The sequence below is a fragment of the Monodon monoceros genome, unplaced genomic scaffold (genome assembly GCF_005190385.1).
Source record: "Monodon monoceros isolate NGI ecotype Baffin Bay Population unplaced genomic scaffold, NGI_Narwhal_1 Super_Scaffold_18, whole genome shotgun sequence".
In the NCBI taxonomy this organism is placed as follows: Eukaryota; Metazoa; Chordata; class Mammalia; order Artiodactyla; family Monodontidae; genus Monodon; species Monodon monoceros.
Window position 1 is genome coordinate 87,818,012 of NW_021703774.1, and position 21,807 is coordinate 87,839,818.

General features: G+C 37.2%; 1 pseudogene; it reads left to right on the plus strand.

Moving 5' to 3' along the window:
- LOC114897921 overlaps nt 1–17,378 on the plus strand; it is a 32,592-nt pseudogene extending 15,214 nt beyond the window's left edge.
- The last annotated feature ends 4,429 nt before the right edge of the window (nt 17,379–21,807 follow it).

Here is a 21,807-nt window from a genome sequence, read left to right on the forward strand (position 1 = left end):
GGGTGAGAGCAGGGGGATTGTTCCAGTTAATCCTGGAAGTCCTACAAATCTAAGCCAAAGGAAACAACTTTAATCACTTCTACGATCTTCCTCACCTTGCTCAGTACTCTTCTGGCTTTTCAATTAGCGTTTCACTTCTTTGGCAAACGATTCACTCTGCTTATGATTTATATTTATGGTACTCATTTATTTTCAGTCATGGGTCACGGTAACTCAGGAAAAGTTCTAGCTTACTGATTTCATTATCCTCCTAATCAGCCTCCTGGCTTAACCTTACCATCCCATTCTTCACCCAGACACAAGTGGGATGTCTCTTAAGAGCAAGTTTGATTGTGACCTTCTTACTTATCCCCAAGCCAAAATCCAACTCAAAATCAAAGCCTCTTAGTATCAGTCACCTTACTGTGAGGAGAAATTCCACATTTCTCAATACATCCTCAGAAGTCTTTATGCCCAGGGTACCTCTCCCTTAACTTCTCCAGGCTCATACTTTGCGCAAACTACTTCCCCTGCTTTGCTCTCTGCATGCTCCACTCCTTCAGCCACCATGGACTAGACTCCTGTCTTCAATGTTTCCTGCTTGCTCTTGTTTCCATGTGTTTGCATTAGGTCTTCTTTCTGCTTGAAATATTCTACCACCAAATACTAACCTTTACCTGGAATTGCCTCTTCATCCTGAAACCCTCAGTTTAGGGGTTTCGTAGATACTAGGATGGATTTAAGTGACTTTAGACTGTGTTCTTGTAATGCCCTGAATCTTCCTGATTTTACACTTAGCATCCGCGAATAGCATCTGGCTATTTTCTGTATCTCCCAGTAGACTACAAGTTCCCTGGGAATATGGCCCATCTCTTGTGCGTATCACGGTGCCTGGCACACTGGACAATGAGCATCTTTTTGTGTTAAATCTTTCTGTTAACCTGGTACACTTTCACCACTCAGTGTGTGCAGAAGCATTTGGGTTGATCAGTGAAATCTAAATCCACAAGATAAAAATTCCAAAGTTATGCTTTATGCTTTACCAGATTGCCTTGATACTATATATCAAATAATTAAAATAATAAATGAATTATTATTTTCTGCAATTCCTTTCCCAATTTATTATCTATATGTCTACATGAGCAGGAGCCTCAAAATTTTGCAATCTGATAGAAACTGTTGCTATAACGTCACATGATTGCTTTTTTCATAAGCTAAAAGTATATTATCTTTGCCTTAATAAGCAGAACAATAATCCTTTTATGTATGTGTGCATCTGTCTTTGAATGTTGATGGTAATTTCATATGCATTGTGTTATTTATTCCTCATAATTCCACCTTGAGGTAAATAGTACAATTTTTATTACCTCTATTTTATTGATGACAACTGCACTCAGTGTACTTACTATTTAGCCTGAGCCACCAGACAGTGAGTGACAGACTAGATACATCTGGTTCACAATGTGGAGTCTAGTTTATTTTCAGTTCTGAGTTATTTTGAGACCCCTCTAGTTCAAAGCCTACAATAATTCATACTGTAAACCCCATGAGAACAAAGCCCATGTATGTTTCCTTCACCAATGTGTTCTGCATCATGGGCTTGGCAAAGAGTAGGTACTTAATAATTACATGTTAAGTGAATGAATGAATTAACCTATACTGGGAATTCTTTTCATTGCCTTTCAAGCCTTTTATATTTGCAAATGGCGTACAGAGATGGCACCTTCTAAGGTACCTAACATGAAGAGGGATGCAGGATATTGAAGGGAATAGACAGACTCAGAGATGAATCTTGGCTCTGCTATTTATTAGTTTTGTGTTTTGGACCATTATTTCAATTCTAAATCTCAATCCTATCATCTAGAATTTCCATCATCTGGCTGAAACATAAAGACAATATTACTTGCTTTATAGGGTTTTTGTGGGAGATAAATGAAATAATGTATAAAAAGTATGTACCACAGGGTCTAGCATTTAGTAGACACTAGATAAATATTAGTAGCTCTCTTCCTGCTATGAGGGAAATGTGTTAATTCATAGCCATTTAGGTCAGCAAGAGAATCAATCATTAAATTTTTTTTTCTAAATAGTCATTACATATTTATAATTCCAGGCTGCTTGATTTATATGTACTCTTCTTAGCTGCTTCTAAGCAGTTTCCAGCTTTTGCATACCCCCAGAGTTTATCTCATTCTTCTATATAGGTTGAAAATAAATTTTGAAAATCATACCAATATAACTCAACAGTCTTTCAGGCTAGTGGATTTAGTTGTGAGTTTTAGGTAGGAGAAATAACAACCGTAGTAAAATGTTTTGTAAATCCATACCTGATTGGAGAGAGGATATTAGAAGTTAAGCTCTTGATTTCAATATATCCAGGCATTAAGCTACCTTTTGTATTTTGCTTTGTATGCTAATCCACACAGAAAGCATTACAGAAATCTTTTCATGAAGTCCTCTCTAAATGATTCCTTTAACCATGTGAGTGCCAAAATGTGCAGTTTTTCCTTCCATTCCAACTACCTAAGGACCCACAAAACAACATTAGTTTTGCTTTTAAACAAAAATTATATTAGGCATGAGTTGTGTTCAGGGGGTTAAGAAAACAGTTATACCGGTTTTTGATTCCTTTATGTTGACATATTAATTAAGTTAGTTAAATTAGTTCAATTTGTCCTTTCCTTCAAATGCCTTTGTTAAGAAAAATAAGTTGAAAACAATATGTTCTTAGCTATTTCTACAGCTGATTATTGCTGCTTGTTAAGTTTGGGGGACTCCTTTCCCTGTGAAAATAGGTGTGGATTTCTGAAGCAATGCGCAATCTACATCAATTGTTTTTGTAGTCTTTGCAGTCAGACTGTCCTTGGTTTGCATAGGGGCTCTGATTTGTTAGCTAAGTCGTTTTAACTGATAAGATTCTCAATTTCCCCACTGGTCAAAAGCAGCGATTAATATCCGTCTAACCAGTTAGTTGTGTGGATGAAATAATATATGTAGATCTCTCTGTATGGAGCAGAAGCTCTATAAACATTAATCCCTTCTCCACTTCTCTCTGTTAAGTATTCTTTAACCATTTACATGCTTCTGATGGTTTTATGTGTAGTAATAATACCACTTTGCATATGTAACACATTCCAATTCTGCCAAGCACTATCCCATCCTATATTTTATTCTCATAACAAACCTGAGAGATGGGTACCCCTTCTGTTTGGAAGGTGAAAAAATTTATTAAATTGTAAAGTTCTTAGATGTCAAGGACTATGTCTTTTGCTCTTTTCTTTGTTCTTTAGGCCGAGCTTAGCACAGAACTTGGCATACATTCGGGCTGTATAAATACTTGTTGGACAGAACTGATTGATGGGAAGAACAGTAACTTGTCCAAGGTCACACACAAGGTCTTGATGGCAAGATGAGAACAGGGTTCCTCTGACTTTCAGATTTTTCCATTAGACAAATCGTGAATTACATTTTTTTCTCCACAAGGTCAATTCAGGGAAAATAAAAATATTTATATGCCACAGTTTCCCAATTGAAATGAAAATAGCTTTATTGAGTCTTAAGGAAAAATATATTCCTCTACTTAGGTTACTTACTTCTGCTGTAGAAAAGTGCCAATGAGAAATATTAGCACTATTTTTTCACCACTAAAATGTTAATATCTGGGCATATTTGAGAAGGAGCCACCCAGAGGCACTTTACAATCTTTTATCCCTTATATTTGCATAGCACTTTAGAATTCACAGAGTGCTTTCACAGGCATTATCTAATTATGTTTTTGAAACAATCCCAGGAAGAGGTATTACTACCAACCACACTTTGCAAGGGGTGCACTAAAGTTGAAAGGAGGGGGAACGACTGGCCTAAGGTCCCACACCAAGTGTGTAAAATAAGGCATTTCCTTCCATAGCATATATACTGAGGATGTCCTTTGCCTTTTCTGGGTACTGAGAGTGGAGACAAGATATATTCCCTAACTCAAAACAAAACAAACAAAAAATCTGAGCATTTGGGCATTTCTCTGTCTTTGCTCACGAGGCTTTTTTTTTTTTTATTCCAGCTGAGTACAGGAACCTAAGAATGAACCAATCCAAAAAAAAAAGAAAAAGAAAAAAAAACTACCTTATTGACCTGGAGGCTTTCTGCTCTGAAGTCTCTGCTTTGTATGGGTAGGAAGGCTACAGTGAGAATTATACTGTGAGCTACAAAATGAAGCTTTGTGGTCTTTAAGCTGCTCTGCATGACCTAGTTGGATGATTGATGCCACCAAATCAGAGGTCTGTTCTGTTTCATGGAATGCCAGTGATTTGGTACAGATTTGACTTGAAATATCTAGAAATGATCAATTTTGTTATAGTCTGCACATATGATGAGACTTTAGAAATTTTTTACTAAATATGCATGTAGTGATCTTTCCTTCCCACATTTATACATCTTATTTTTTCATATACTCCTCATCTGATTTTGTTTACTTGCAATTGAAGACTAAAATAAAACAAGTTTATCTAACCAGGTTGCCCACTATGGGCAAGTGAACAGAGGTTTTTCCTCACCATTTGTCTTCCGGGAGATCTCCAATCAGGTGCATATTTGCATAAAGCACCAAACCAGGAAGTATGAGGAGAAAGTAAGAATGGTGGTAGAGTGGGGGCGGGGGGCATGGCTTTCTGACGCTGGTCCTGTCTCTCTGCATTCAGTCTCGCCCCACTGGTCTCCTTCTCTGTCTCCCTTCTATGGTTTCTCATTTGTCACCTCTACATGAGGTGAGAATTAATTTGAAGCTTTTTTAAAAAAGATTTTTTCTTCTTTTGATTCTAATACATCTGCTTCCTCCCTCATTTATATTTCACAGTTTAGTGTTGTAAGTGACATCATTTTCCAAATTCCTTTAAAATGTCAGGGTTGTCTACAGTTGTGATACCAATAATATCTTTTGCAGGGAGAAGGAACACTTGGAGAAAGTTTTGTTGACCTCAGACAACTTGCTATCCTTGGAGAAATCCAGAGCTGCTTTATATTTCATTTTCTGCTTTCTGACCCAATAGAAATAATCATTGACTTGTTTTAGACTTGGTTGTGTTTGCTAGCTGATTGATGAAGTCCACATTTAGTGAACTTGCTAAGTTTTTCTGTTCGTTCTTTGAATAATGCTGCTGAAAGTGAAATTAGACCCTCTATAGTAAGTGCTGTCTCAGTGGATGAGTGGATAGATTTAATCCATGGTAGGGAGGTCACCTTAGAGTTGGGTACATATAATTTTTTCTTCTTATATTTTCTTACATCTGCATTTCTAAAATATTGCTATGTACTTTTTAAATCAAAAAAAGAATAAGTGCAAAGATAAATCAATAAGGAGTTCAGTGAGTTGGAAATCTCCACAACATGTAATTTGCAATTATTTTGTCACTTTTGTGATGTTTATTAGTTTCCATATTTCTAACACACTAATGACTATATAAACAAAATTTGGTTCAATGTATCTTTGTTTAATGAGAATCAAAACCCCAAAAACCCATGCTCATGTCCAGAATTTCCCCAAAATATAATTAGTATAAATGATGAGAAAAGCTTGTGCTTTTTTTCTCCCATGTGGTAATTCAGTTTATTGTCAAAGGTAACATTCAGTCCAATGTTGTTCATGTTTAACAAATACTTAGAAGTCACCTAACTGCCCAAGTCACAATGCTCAGCCCTTAAATACTAAGATGCAATCCTAGAGTATTGCAATAACTTCTTAACTGATTTCCTTTCATTCTGTCTCTCTGTACACCCCGATCAAACCTCTACACTGAGAATTCCTTTATGAAGCCATTTCTGATTCCTCATCAGAATAATTTCACCCTCTCTTCATTCATTTATGACACAACGCTTATTCTTGTCTAATGGCATATGATATATGTTATCATTAGACAACATATTCATTACAGATACTGAAGATGATTAGTTACAGATGTGTGGCAGATACAGATGCACTGTGGCTACCCCTACATCCCATGCATTTTTAAGATGAACTATTGAGAATTACAAACACACAAAGAAGTGTACAGATCATGTATATGTTTCTCAATAAATTTTCACAAAGTGAACATGTTCATATAACCCCTTTCCAGAGCAATAAACAAAACATTACCAAGTTCCCAAGTGGGGGCCTCTGCTCCCTCCCAATCACAACTCTCCTCACCAAAGGTAACACCAGCTCACCTCTTATCACCGTAGATGAGTTTTAGTTTTTTGTGTCTGGATTCTTTTACTCAATATTAGGTGTGTAAGTACTGGCATTGTTAGTAGTTTATTCATTAATACTGCTGTTTAGTATCCCATTTTGTGGATATACTACAATTTATCTATTCATTCTACTTTTGCTTACTTGTTTGGTTTACAAGTTTGGGGCTATTAGAAAGAGTGCTGCTATCTACATTCTAACATACAGCTTTCGGTAAACATTTATATACATACATTTCTGTTCATTCATTTATCCGTCTCTTGGGATATTAAATTGCCAACATGAAATCAAGAATTGCATTCTATTTTGTTTTAAATACAGGAATGTGTTTCTGAAAATATTTGAGTTTTGAAGGCAACTAAAGGGAACTTCTTAAGCTGGTCCACTTTCCAATTCCAAACATTAGGACTCTTAAGTCTGTTTCAAGTTCTATTTCCCAGAAGTAAGCAAGCTAATTAATAGAGACTATTAATTTAAAAAAATCCGTTCTCAGTTTAAAACAAATAAACAAACCAAATATTCTGTAATATCAAAGAAAAAGGAGAAATCACAAAATGTAAAGGTAATATGAATTCCTAAAGAGGAACTTTCACATGAATTCCTAGAAAGTTTTATAAAAACAACTCAATGTTTAGTAAACTGAAACTGGATCTTAACAATGAACCCAGAAAGACTGACATAATTTCTAAAGTATAAAAAGTAAAATCTGTATTGAAAACATTTAATATAGTGTAGTTGAATTGTCCTTAAAGAAAATCAGATAAGTGAAATGGAAGACAGATTGGAGCAATTTTATTCCAAGAGGAGAAGGAGAATGAAAATATACTATGTAAGTAATAGGAGCCTCCCGAAAAGAACACAGAACAAAGAGGGATGACTAAATAAGCAAGGACATAATAAAATAAAATTAAAACTCTAGAACTAAAGTAAATAAATTCTCAAGATTGAGAACTAAGTGAAATTAAAAAGGCCTACTATGTTCCAAGTAAAATGTACAAATATAAACTACTACTGAAACACATTAACAATTTTAACTTTAATTTTTAATGCTAAAACTCAAGGAAATAACATATCAAGCAAATACTGATTAAATATTGGTCTGGCCAAAAAGTTCATTCGGGCATTTTTCATAACATCTTATGGGAAACCGAAACGAATATTTTGGCCAACCCAATAATTTTTTAAAATATCTTTTCCTGAATAAAACACTGGCAGAGGTAATATAACATCTTAAACATGGAATTCCACACTTTGAGCTCAACAATGTCTTTTTTCCTTTTGCATTTTCTAGCATTTTGTTCACTTAGTACGTATTCCTATTTTATCTAAATTGATCATACTTTAGTCTTCTTATATAAATACATATTGTGCAGGTTATATCTTAATATATCCCCAGACATTCAAAAAGACTCATGGGATCACTGATGAACACAAGAAGTTAAATAATTGATTTCTCAAAGCGTAGGTACAATTTTGTACCAATAATGGAATATACACTAAATGTGGCTGTTGTTTTTGAAAAGAAACAATTAGGTTTAATTAAACAACATCATTAAGACAGGGGAAAGACTAATAAAAATAAATTAGAATACAGAACACCAAAATTGAAGGAGAGCTAGTACTGAAAAATCTTAACTGGTATAACTGTTGGAGCAAAGTAGGATACAAAAGAAAAAAAAAAGGTGACAATTAATGGACTCTACCTTCAAGATAAAATACAGATATATGGGAAGAGTGAGAAGGTAAGAGAGAAGCTATAAAAGTGTTCAACTGCTCTTTCCTCCAAGGCAGTATGGAAAAAGACTACCCTAGTATTTCAAAACTTGTAATACATTACAAAATGAGTAATTATGCAATTAAGAAGGAAAGAGTAGAGGAGCTTCAAGATGGCGGAAAAGTAAGACATGGAGATCACCTTCCTCACCACAAATACATCAGAAATACATCTACATGTGGAACAAGGGCTACAGAACACCGACTGTACACTGGCAGAAGACCTCATACCTACCAAAAGGCAAGAAACTCCCCACGTACCTGGGTAGGGCAAAAGAAAAAAGAGAGACAAAAGAATAGGGTTGGTACCCGCACCTCTGAGAGGGAGCTGTGAAGGAGGAAAGTTTTCCACACACTAGGAAGGCCCTTGCTGGGCGGAGACTGTGGGTGGCAGAGGGGGGAAGCTTTGGAGCCGCGGAGGAGAGCACAGCAACAGGGGTGCGTAGGGCAAAGCGTAGAGATTCCCGCACCGAGGATCGGTGCCGACGGGCACTCACCAGCCCGAGGCTTGTCTGCTCACCCGCTGGGGCGGGTGGGGGCTGGGAGCTGAGGCTCGGGCTTTGGTCGGAGCGCAGGGTGAGTACTGGCGGGGTGAACACAGCCTGAAGGGGTTAGTGCACCACAGCTAGCCCAGAGGGAGTCTGGGAAAAAGTCTGGAGCTGCCGAAGAGGGAAGAGACTTTTCTTGCCTTTTGTTTCCTGATGCACGAGGAGAGGGGATTAAGAGCACTGCTTAAAGGAGCTCCAGAGACAGTCGTGAGCTGCGGCTATCAGCACGGACCCCAGAGACGGGCATGAGACGCTAAGGCTTCTGCTGCCACCACCAAGAAGCCTGTGTGCAAGCACAGGTCACTATCCACACTGCCCCTCCCGGGAGCCTGTGCAGCCTGCCACTGCCAGGGTCCCATGATCCAGGGACATCTTCCCCGGGAGAACGCACGGCGTGCCTCAGGCTGGTGCAACGTCACGCCAGCCTCTGCTGCCGCAGGCTCGCCCCGCATCCGTATACCTCCGTACCCCCGGGCTGCGTGAGCCAGAGCCCCCGAATCAGCTGCTCCTTTAACCCTGTCCTGTCTGAGCAAAGAACAGACGCCGTCAGGTGACCTACAGGCAGAGGCGGGGCCAAATCCAAAGCTGAACTCCAGGAGCTGTGCAAACAAAGAAGAGAAAGGGAAATCTCTCCCAGCAGCCTCAGGAGCAGCAGATTAAATCTCCACAATCAACTTGATGTACCCTGCATCTGTGCAATACCTGAATAGACAACAAATCAACCCAAATTGAGGAGGTGGACTTTGGGAGCAACGATATATATTTTTTTTCCCCTTTTTCTCTTTTTGTGAGGGTGTATACGTATGCTTCTGTGTGTGATTTTGTCTCTATAGTTTTCCTTTTACCATTTGTCCTAGGGTTCTGTCTGTCCGTTTTTTTGTTTTTTTTTTTCTTTTTGTATAGTTTTTAGCACTTGTTATCATTGGTGGATTTGTTTTTTTGGTTTGGTTGCTCTCTTCTTTCTTTCTTTTTTTTTTTAATTACTTTTTTAAACATTTTTTTGCGGTATGCGGGCCTCTCACTGTTGTGGCCTCTCCCATTGCAGAGCACAGGCTCCGGGCGTGCAGGCTCAGCAGCCATGGGTCACGGGCCTAGCCACTCCATGGCATGTGGGATCTTCCCGGACCAGGGCACGAACCCGTGTCCCCTGCAGCGGCAGGCGGACTCTTAACCACTGCACCACCAGGGAAGCCCTAAAACATTTTTTTTTTGTTTTTTGGGTTTTTTTTTTTTTGTGGTACGCGGGCCTCTCACTGTTGTGGCCTCTCCCGTTGCGGAGCACAGGCTCTGGATGTGCAGACTCAGCGGCCATGGCTCACGGGCCCAGCCACTCCGCGGCATGTGGGATCTTCCCGGACCGGGGCACGAATTCGTGTATCCTGCATCAGCAGGTGGACTCTCAACCACTGCACCACCAGGGAAGCCCACTAAAACATCTTTTTAATAATTATTTTTATTATGTATTTTAAAAACTATTTTATTTTACTTTATTTTATTTTATCTTCTTTCTTTCTTTCTTTCTTTTTTCTCCCTTTGATTCTGAGCCGTGTAGATAACAGGTTCTTGGTCCTCCAGCCAGGCATCATGGCTGTGCCTCTGAGGTGGGAGAACCAAGTTCAGGACACTAGTCCACAAGAGACCTCACAGCTCCACATAATATCAACTGGTGAAAATCATCCAGAGATCTCCATCTCAATGCCAAGACCCAGCTCCACTCAAAGACCAGCAAGCTACAGTGCTGCATACCCTATGCTATCCAACAAGCAAGACATAAACACAAGCCCATCCATTAGCAGAGAGGCTGCCTAGAATCATAATAAGGCCACAGACACTGCAAAACACACCACCAGACGTGGACTTGCCCGCCAGAAAGACAAGATCCAGCCTCATCCACCAGAACACAGGCACTAGTTACCTCCACCAGGAAGCCTACACAACCCACTGAACCAACCTTAGCCACTGGAGACAGACACCAAAAACAGCAGGAGCTATGAACCTGAGGCCTGTGAAAATGAGACCCCAAACTGAGTAAGTTAAGCAAAAATGAGAAGACAGAGAAACACAGCAGATGAAGGAGCAAGGCAAAAACCCACCAGACCTAACAAATGAAGAAGGTATAGGCAGTCTACCGGAAGAGGATTCAGAATAATGATAGTAAAGATGATCCAAAATCTTGGAAATAGAATGGAGAAAATACAAGAAGCATTTAACAAGGACTTAGAAGAATGAAAGAGCAAACAAACGGTGATGAACAACACAATATAGCTGAAATTAAAACTTCTCTAGAAGTGATCAATAGCAGAATAACTGAGGCAGAAGAACGGATAAGTGACCTGGAAGATAAAACAGTGGAAAGAACTACTGCAGAGCAGAATAAAGAAAAAAAAAAAAATGAAAAGAATTTAGGACAGTCTCAGAGACCTCTGGGACAACATTAAATGTACCAACATTCGAATTATAGGGGTCCCAGAAGAAAAAGAGAAAAAGAAAAGGACTGAGAAAATATTTGAAGAGATTATAGTTGAAAACTTCCCTAATATGGGAAAGGAAACGGTTAATCAAGTCCAGGAAACACAGAGAGTCCCATACAGGATAAATCCAAGGAGAAATACATCAAGACACATCATAATCGAATTGGCAAAAATTAAAGACAAAGAAAAATTATTGAAAGCAGCAAGGGAAAAATGACAAATAACACACAAGGGAACTCCCATAAGGTTAACAGCTGATTTCTCAGCAGAAACTCTACAAGCCAGAAGGGACTGGCATGATATACTTAAAGTGATGAAAGGGAAGAAACTACAGCCAAGACTACTGTACCCAGCAAGGATCTCATTCAGATTCTATGGAGAAATCAAAAGCTTTACAGACAAGCAAAAGCTAACAGAATTCAGCACCACCAAACCAGCTCTACAACAAATGCTAAAGGAACTTCTCTAAGTGGAAAACACAAGAGAAGAAAAGGACCTACAAACACAAAACAATTAAGAAAATGGTCATAAGAACATGCATATTGATAATTACCTTAAACGTGAATGGATTAAATGCTCCAACCAAAAGACACAGGCTTGTTGAATGGATACAAAAACAAGACGTATATATATGCTGTCTACAAGAGACTCACTTCAGAACTAGAGACACATACAGACTGAAAGTGAGGGGATAGAAAAACATATTCCATGCAAATGGAAATCAAAAGAAAGCTGGAGTAGCTATACTCATATCAGATAAAATAGACTTTAAAATAAAGAATGTTACAAGAGACAAGGAAGGACACTACATAACAATCAAGGGATCAACCCAAGAAGAAGATATAAAAATTATAAATATATATGCACCCAACATAGGAGCACCTCAATACATAAGGCAAGTGCTAACAGTTATAAAAGAGGAAATTGATAGTAACACAATAATAGTGGGGGACTTTAACACCTCACTTACACCAATGGACAGATCATCCAAAATGAAAATAAATAATGAGACAGAAGCTTCAAATGACACAGTAGACCAGATAGCTTTAATTGATATTTATATGTTGTTCCATCCAAAAACAGCAGATTACACTTTCTTCTCAAGTGTGCATGGAACATTCTCCAGGATAGAACACATCTTGGGTCACAAATCAAGCCTCAGTAAATTTAAGAAAATTGAAAACATATGAAGCATCTTTTCTGACCTCAATGCTATGAGATTAGAAATGAATTACAAGGAAAAAAACATAAAAAACACAAACACATGGAGGCTAAAAATTACGATACTAAATAACCAACAGATCACTGAAGAAATGAAAAAGGAAATCAAAAAATACCTAGAAACAAATGACAATGAAAACACGATGATCCAAAACCTATGGGATGCAGCAAAAGCAGTTCTAAGAGGGAAATTTATAGCTATACAAGCCAACCTCAAGAAACAAGAAAAATCTCAAGTAAACAATCTAACCTTACACCTAAAGGAACTAGAGAAAGATGAACAAACAAACAAAACCCAAAGTTAGCAGAAGGAAAGAAATCATAAAGATCAGAGCAGAAATAAATGAAATAAAAACAAAGAAAACAATAGCAAAGATCAATAAAACTAAAAGCTGGTTCTTTGAGTAGATAAACACAATTGATAAACCATTAGCCAGACTCATCAAGATAAAGAGGGAGAGGACTGAAATCAATAAAATTACAAATGAAAAATGAAAAGTTACAACAGTCGATGCAGAAATACAAAGCATCCTAAGAGACTACTACAAACAACTCTATGCCAATAAAATTGACAATCTGGAAGAAATGGACAAATTCTTAGAAAGGTATAACTTTCCGAGACTGAACCGGGAAGAAACAGAAAATATGAACAGACCAATCACAAGTAATGAAATTGAAACTGTGAGTAAATATCTCTAACAAACAAAAGTCCAGGACCAGATGGCTTCAGAGGTAAATTCTATCAAACATTTAGAGAAGAGCTACCACCTGTCCTTCTCAAACTCTTCCAAAAATTTGCAGAGGAAGGAACACTCCCAAACTCATTCTATGAGGCCACAATCATCCTGATACAAAAACCAGACAAGGATACTACAAAAAAAGAAAATTACAGACCAATATCACTTATGAATATAGATGCAAAAATCCTCAACAAAACACTAGAAAACAGAACCAACAACACATTAAAAGTATCATACACCACGATCAACTGGGATTTATCCCAGGGATGCAAGGATTCTTCATTATAAGGAACTCAATCAATGTGATACACCATATTAACAAATTGAAGAATAAAAACCATATGATCATCTCAATAGATGCCAAAAAAGCTTTTGACAAAATTCAACACTGATTTATGATAAAAACTCTCCAGAAAGTGGACATACAGGGAACCTACCTCAACATAATAAAGGCCATATATGAAAAACCCACAGGAAACATCATTCTCAATGGTGGAAAACTGAAAGCATTTCCTCTAAGATCAGGAACGAGACTAGGATGTCCACTCTCACCACTATTATTCAACATAGTTTTTGAAGTCCTAGCCATGGTAATCAGAGAAGCAAAAGAAATAAAAGGAATACAAATTGGAAAAGAAGTAAAGCTGTCACTGTTTGCAGATTACATGATACTATACATAGAGAATCCTAAAGATGCCACCAGAAAACTACTTGAGCTAATCAATGAATTTGGTAAAGCTGCAGAATACAAAATTAATGCACAGAAATCTCTTGCATTCTTATACACTAATGATGAAAAATCTGAAGGAGGAATTATGGAAACACTCCCATTTACCACTGCAACAAAAAGAATAAAATACCTAGGAATAAACCTACCTAAGGAGACAAAAGACCTGTATGCAGAAATCTATAAGACACTGATGAAAGAAATTAAAGATGATACAAACAGATGGAGAGGTATACCATATTCTTGGATTGGAAGAATCAACATTGTGAAAATGACTATACTACCTTAAGCAATCTACAGATTCAGTGCAATCCCTATCAAACTACTACTGGCATTTTTCACAGAACTAGAACAAAAAATTTCACAATTTGTATGGAAACACAAAAGACCCCGAATAGACAAAGCAATCTTAAGAAAGAAAAACGGAGCTGGAGGAATCAAGCTAACTGACTTCAGACTATACTACAAAGCAACAGTAATCAAGACAGTATGGTACTGGCACAAAAACAGAAAGATAGATCAATGGATCAGGATAGAAAACCCAGAGATAAACCCACACACATATGGTCACCTTATCTTTGATAAAGGAGGCCAGAATATACAGTGGAGGAAAGAAACCCTCTTCAATGAGTGGTGCTGGGAAAACTGGACAGCTACATGTAAAAGAATGAAATTAGAACACTCCCTAACACCATACACAAAAGTAAACTCAAAATGGATTAAAGGGCTTCCCTGGTGGCACAGTGGTTGAGTGTCTGCCTGCTGATGCAGGGGACATGGGTTCGTGCCCCAGTCCAGGAGGATCCCAAATGCCACAGAGCGGCTGGGCCCGTGGGCCAAGGCCGCTGAGCCTGTGCATCCGGAGCCTGTGCTCCATGGTGAGAGAGGCCACAACAGTGATAGGTCCGCATACCACAAAAAAAATTGGATTAAAGACCTAAATGTAAGGCCAGACACTATCAAACCCTTAGAGGAAAATATAGGCAGAACACTCTATGACATAAATCACAGCAAGATCCTTTTTGACCCACCTCCTAGAGAAATGGAAATAAAAATAAACAAATGGGGCCTAATGAAACTTAAAAGCTTTTGCATAGCAAAGGAAACCATAAACAAGATGAAAAGACAACCCTCAGAATAGGAGAAAATATTTGCAAATGAAGCAACTGACAAAGGATTAATCTCCAAAATTTACAAGCAGCTCATGCAGCTCAATATCAAAAAAACAAACAACCCAATCCAAAAATGGGCAGAAGACCTAAACAGACACTTCTCTAAAGAAGATATACAGATTGCCAACAAACCCATGAAAGAATGCTCAACATCATTAATCATTAGAGAAATGCAAATCAAAACTACAATGAGATATCATCTCACACCAGTCAGAATGGCCATCATCAATCTAGAAACAATAAATGCTGGAGAGGGTGTGGAGAAAAGGGAACTCTCTTGTACTTTTGGTGGGAATGTAAATTGATACAGCCTCTATGGAGGACAGTGTGGAGGTTCCTTAAAATCAACAAATAGAACTACCATTCAAACCCGCAATCCCACTACTGGGAATATAGCCTGAGAAAACCATCATTCAAAAAGAGTCATGTACCAAAATGTTCATTGCAGATCTATTTACAATAGCCAGGACATGGAAACAACCTAAGTGTCCATCAACAGATGAATGGATAAAGATGTGGCACATATATTACTCAGCCATAAAAAGAAACAAAACTGAGTTATTTGTAGTGAGGTAGATGGACCTAGTGACTGTCATACAGAGTGAAGTAAGTCAGAAAGAGAAAAATAAATACCATATGCTAACACGTATATATGGAATCTAGAAAAAAATGGTCATGAAGAAAAGAGGGGCAAGACAGGAATAAAGACACAGACCTACTAGAGAATGGACTTGAGCATACACGGAGGGAGAAGGGTAAGCTGGGACAAAGTGAGAGAGTGGCATGGACATATATACACTACCAAACGTAAAATAGATAGCTAGTGGGAAGCAGCCACATAGCACAGGGAGATCAGCTCGGTGCTTTGTGAACACCTAGAGGGGTGGGATAGGGAGGGTAGGAGGGAGGGAGATGCAAGAGGGAAGAGATATAGGGACATATGTATATGTATAACTGACTCACTTTGTTATAAAGCAGAAACTAACACATCATTATAAAACAATTATACTCCAATAAAGATGTTAAAGAAAAAGAAGGAAACAGTAAAATAAGAGCATAAAATAGGATTATAGAAGATGACATCTAAATAACAATTAGAACAATAAATTTTAATGCTTTAAAATCTCTATAAAAATCTGAAGGACCTTATATTGAATTGATAAAATATATTAAAAATATAGAGTAAAATTTTTAGACTCTACATGTAAACACCTATGGGGAGTGCTCCAAGGCCCACACCGAGTTCCCCGGGTTAGCGCTTCTCTGAGGTCGACCTTCATCATAAATTTGGGGTCCTTAGCACAGATGTATGCCAGACAGAATCTCACTTGCTTCCCCCTTCCTTGCCAGGACCAGATTGACCCCCTTCATGGAAGCACCAGCCTAAGCATGATTATAATTGGGGACTGCTATTTTTAAGGGACAAATTTGAGGAAGGATTTTTGCTGGAACAGGTAAGACAAGGTGAAACCTTTAGCATTGGTGACTCACAAATCAACAACGCAGAATTTTTGCAAGTAATTGAAACCATTAGCCTTCTTCAAAACTTTTTAGTTTTTATAACTAAGCAAGCAAAGTTAGTAAAGACAGTTTGCATGGTATTAAAGATCAGAGAAAGTTATTGGTGGGTACAGATTCTGGCAAAACACACAGCAGATACACGCAGAGAGGAGCTTTTCCACAAGCAGCTCACCAGCGTTCTCCCCAAGCTGGACCTCCTTTTCCTTCTCTACAGTTTCATCTCCACAGCCAACAACTCCACTCATGCTTTAGTAAATGTTCTCTTTAGACTAAATCGAAGATGTAATCAAAGGAAATCCTTCGCTATTCCCAACGTAGGCAAGATTAGCCAGCATGAGTACAAAGTGCCTTCAGTGCCAAATATTAAGAGTTATGCCAGTTATTAAAGAGCATGGTAATGACTTTTTTTTTTTTAACAAGGACGGAGTAATGAAAGACATTAGGGCTATTCACAGGTTTATATCGCAGTTCATGCAGGCAGTGTGTGCAGCTGTGGAAAAGAGTGAGTGAGTTGTTGAATCTTGTCAGGCAGAAGTGAACAAATTAAGAAGACAAATCACTCAGATGAAAAACAAACAAACATAAAAAGAACAAGAAGGAAGATTGCAGCAGGCAATGGTAAGCAAACAGATGCCGTCTGAAAGTTTGGAACCCATGTTTGGTCCTCTGATGCCATGAGTCTGTAGCTGAGGTAGAAGTACACTGGGAGATGCAGAGCTTTCTGATCCTCCTCCCTCTTACTCTGATTTTCACACACACAGTCAAGAAACCACTTCGAGCCTTTCTCACATGAAAAGTAGAGTATTTATGCCTTGATCTCAAGCCATGAGCTCTTCCAATTATGCTTCCATTAGTGCCAGACTGAAATATCCTGGAAGTGGAGCAGGATGAAACTTTGATTGACCCCCGCCCCCCTAACATTAGGGAGTACTCACGTTTGAGGAATTTGCCACTACTGACATATACCCAAGAGGGCTCCAGGAACACTCAGACCTCCCAGAATTAAATAAAGAAGAAGCACTCTCCACTTAGCACTGTTTTTCTTAATTACTTATTGAGACAATATTTGAAAACTTGTTCTGAGGGAGAATTGCTTTCTTAGATCCCTGGATTCCCAAGAGGAGAGTCCTTGTTCACAGAACTTGTTGGAGCTTCACATATGCAGATCCTCACCTTTGGTCCCAGTGTGTAAGTTTTAAGACACAACCATTAAGATAATCAAATTGCCTAATTCTGGTCTGATTCAAGGGTGTACAGTTAAGTTTAGGCAAAGTAAAATAATGAACATAGGTTTTGTTCTTTAAAATAAATTAGAAATTAGAGACTAAGCACAAGTAATCTATAAATGTTCTATAATTAATCTATAAATGAAAATTTTACTCCTTGCACTATCATGCCTTAAATTTACTTTTCCCAAAAGAAAATGAATTTAGTAGAGATTTCAAAGAACTTTCTTTCTATGATAAGCCAAGTTCATCTTTACCAGAAAACTTTTAAAAATAATTCCATGAAGTCTGATTGGCACAAATCAGATATATCTTCTCTTGTCATATTGGATATGACTATGTGAGATCAAAGGAGAGGGCTTTGCTTCAACGTTTTTCTACTAGACTAATATGTATTGACACTTAAAATGATTGCCTTTTAAATAATGTAGAAATGATAATTACCAGTAAGTAATCATCCAAATAAGTATGTCATCAAATAACTTATTTTTCTTTTGGAGGATTACAGTGACTGCTATGTTGTATTAGCCAATTTATGGTCTCAGTTCCAGTCTTAAAGGAAGGATGTACAGCAATGGAGGACAGAAAGGAATTATGTACCAGACTCAAATTTTGTGATGAACAGATTTCAGACACAGTGGATTTAGTTCAGTTCCTATGTAGTGCATTTAATTCATTTAGATTTCCTGACGAATCCTGGTGTTAATTCAATTTGTGGAGAAAAGATATTTAATAAACTGTTTGGGAATCTTGATGAATAAATATTCATTTTAAATCTGGGGAAAAAATAAACCTATGGGCTACAGGTAAAAAATGTACTCAGGATCTATATTTTATCTTTATAGTCTTTTTTACCCCAAGTGTAGAGATTGTATCAACATTTCTCAGATTGGAGGAAAATAAAATAACTTTTTAAATCTGGTCGTAGCTCAATTTAAATTCAGGGAATATTAAACTAAACACAACTTTCTATCTTGAGTTTATAAATTAAGAGTGAAAGAAATATGAAATGAAAAAGCTAAACATTCCACTTAAAATCATAGAAAAGTAAGGATAAACATTAAAAGAAGCAAATTGTCAACAGCTATTTTCAGGATATTAGCCAAAGTGGACAAATTTGCCTGTAAATATCGATCAAAGTACCTGACTAATCGCCTTTACGTCACGTTGTAAAGTATAAATGTGATAACATTGGACAATATTGGGGTTCATTCTTATTTAGACTTCCAGATTACGTATTGTGGGTGTAAATCAGGAGATTTTAGTGGCACAGTAGGCTAAATGTATGACGTGATTCAAAGGTACTGATTGTGATATAATGCTTAGTACATTTAAGCTTATTAATATAGTAGATAAGACTTTCATAGAAGACTGATGATGCTCATAGTTGCTATGAATGAAAATTACCAGCATAAGGTTTACTCTAACAAGATTCTATACATTTCATGTTATTATATTTATTTTATAAATTTATTTTGAATGTAAGAAATCTGACATGAAGTAGAGTCTTCTGAAAGCTGTGTTTTCCTTTGTGGCAATTGCAGAAATTCTAGTTTTCATGAAAATGAATATAATAAGAAATACAATAGTAAGAAATCCATTTTATGCATCAAGTTCTTGAATACTTTTTTGAATGTTTGTCATGCTCAGTTTCATCAAGCTCAGTGCATAATTTAGGTATTGGAAGCATCACTTCATATCATTGTTTGGTTTTAACATCTAGCCTAAGTTATTTCCCAGGTAACAAATGTATTTGACACTATTACAGATAAATTTTTTTGTTTGGTTACATATTAACCTGCCATTTCTCCAGTGCTTTGTTTTAATATGTTCAGATTATATACAATTCATGTCACTCTACCTAAGCCATGCTGAACTATAAAATCCCAAGATATAAGCTAAAAAATGTAATAAAATATTTTTCAAGTGATGATATGCTTTTAGTCATCACCTAGGAGGTAAGTTTGATAGGCCATTTGTCATAGAAAGTTTAAAACCCTAGGTACTGAGATTATTTTTACTCCATTTATGTTTTATTATGTTCGTTATAGTCAAAATATGTCAGGTTAATCACTGTTGTCATGTGTTTTCTTACATCTGTTACTTAATATTTTTCACTCTATCTCTGCTAATATACATATATTTAGGGTCACTGTTAACTTCTTCCAATATGCTTAAAAATACATTTCATTCACTATATAATCTAGACTAGAGTTAATCTTGATGCCTTTGTTTTCACATTTTTTCATTAAGAGAGACCAAGGCATATATGGAGGAGTAAGCCATTTTTTTAAGAGGATAAATATAGTCCATTATAGTCCATATAAATGTAGTACGGTGCAATGAATTTACAGAAAAAAAAGTAGAAAATAATGCTACCTTTTGAGAATTAAGCTAGTAAGGTACACATAAAGAGTGTGGTTAGAGACTTACTGTTGATATTAAGGTAGGGAGTACTTGAATATTTACATAAAAAAGGAAATAATTATTTGTGGGAGGGGGAGGAGATGTTATGGTGAATCACTGATGGCTGAGATCTCCTGGGAGAGGAGACAGATATCTGTATTTTTAACAAACTTTCCTTGTAATTATTTTGTAAACTGTGGAAGTTTGTATGGAATTTGAGTCTGATATTTATATTTTGCTCATTTTGTTGTTAAGTAATTTTTCCTGAACTTTTAGAAAATGTCTTTGTTTAATTAGCTTGTCTTCACAGAGCTAACTAGCTAACTTCATAGAGCTTTTTCTTCTATTTGTGTGTTTATATTTATTTTATTTATGTTTTTCCTTTCTTTGCTTCTCCTTAATGTGGATTCTTATTCTAGAAGGGAGCTCCAGTGGGTCAGGTTCGAGCTCATATGGGACAAACTGCTTCCGCCCCTCTGATGATCTTGCCGGGCACCCCTTGAACTGTTGGGGAAAAGCCCTCAGTTTTAGCTGTTGTTATCAAATTGGCCTGCTGCATATTCCAGGGACTATCTTTTGGTCATTTGGTGTTCTCTCGTTTTCAGGTCAAACATCACTTTGCTTCTGTCAGACCTTATGTCAATAATATACAAATTCCTGTGGTTGTTGGCAATTTTTCCCCACCTGTGGACATATCTGTGTTTGTAGGGATATCTCATCACATAGTTTTGTTGTAAGTGTTCTCTGGGTGGTTTTGATTTTGCAGTTTAGTTACTTTGTCCAATTTTATGTGGGAATTCAAGATACAAAACTATGCCATGATATTCTAAATTTATATTTGTAAACAGTTCTACAGGTGATTCTTGTATACCACTGCTTTAAATCATAGTGTTTTAGCTTTAGAGCCTACCATCAACTAACCTCAGTCTATGTCCCTCTTAGTTTAAACATATGGGAGAGAAAACCTGAGTAATTATTAACCAGCAAAGGTTTGCTTGTCCTCAAGTCCAGTCATGGTCTAATGAGCAATGGGTGGCGACAGGAACTGATATACACTTTTGTGTAAGACTAAACATTACAGACCAGTAAAGGAAAAGGAAATGGCTGCTTAACATTTATTATAACTTTTATTCATAGTTTTCTCTGAAATAGTAAAACATGTGACTAAAATTATGAAGAAGACTTTTTTTCTCATGCTGTTGTCTTTGCCTGAACTCACCCTGTGCCCCAACACTTTGCTGACTGATTCCAACTTTTTCTTCACGTGTCCGTCCTGATACTTCCTAGAAGACTTCCTTGACATATTCCTTTCCCTCAGTCTGAGTTACATGTTTTCTCATTCACCCATCACATTTTAGTTTTTTGTCTGTTTGTTTCTCTTCAAATAAGACACTAAATTCCTTAGGGTAGGAGCTGTACTTTTTCTCTCTGTATCTCTACCACCTGGTACAATATTTTCCATGTAGAAGGAACTGAGAATGATGAATGAGTAATTTATGAATGAATGAATGAACATAAATCATAAATAATTTTACCACTAAGCATTTATCATTGGTGGTTTAATGGTAGGCTAAATAATGTCCCCCAAAAGATATCTACTGCCTAATCTCTAGAATCTACAAATATGTTACTTAGTACAGCAAAAGTGTATTTGGAGATGTGATTAAGGATCCTGAGATGGGAAGATTATCCTGGATTATCTGGGTGGGTCCTAAATATAATCAGAATGGTCCTTATAAGAAGGAGGCAATGGGAACTAGGAGATGTGATGTGAGAAGGAAGAAGTTGGAGTAACGTGAGGAA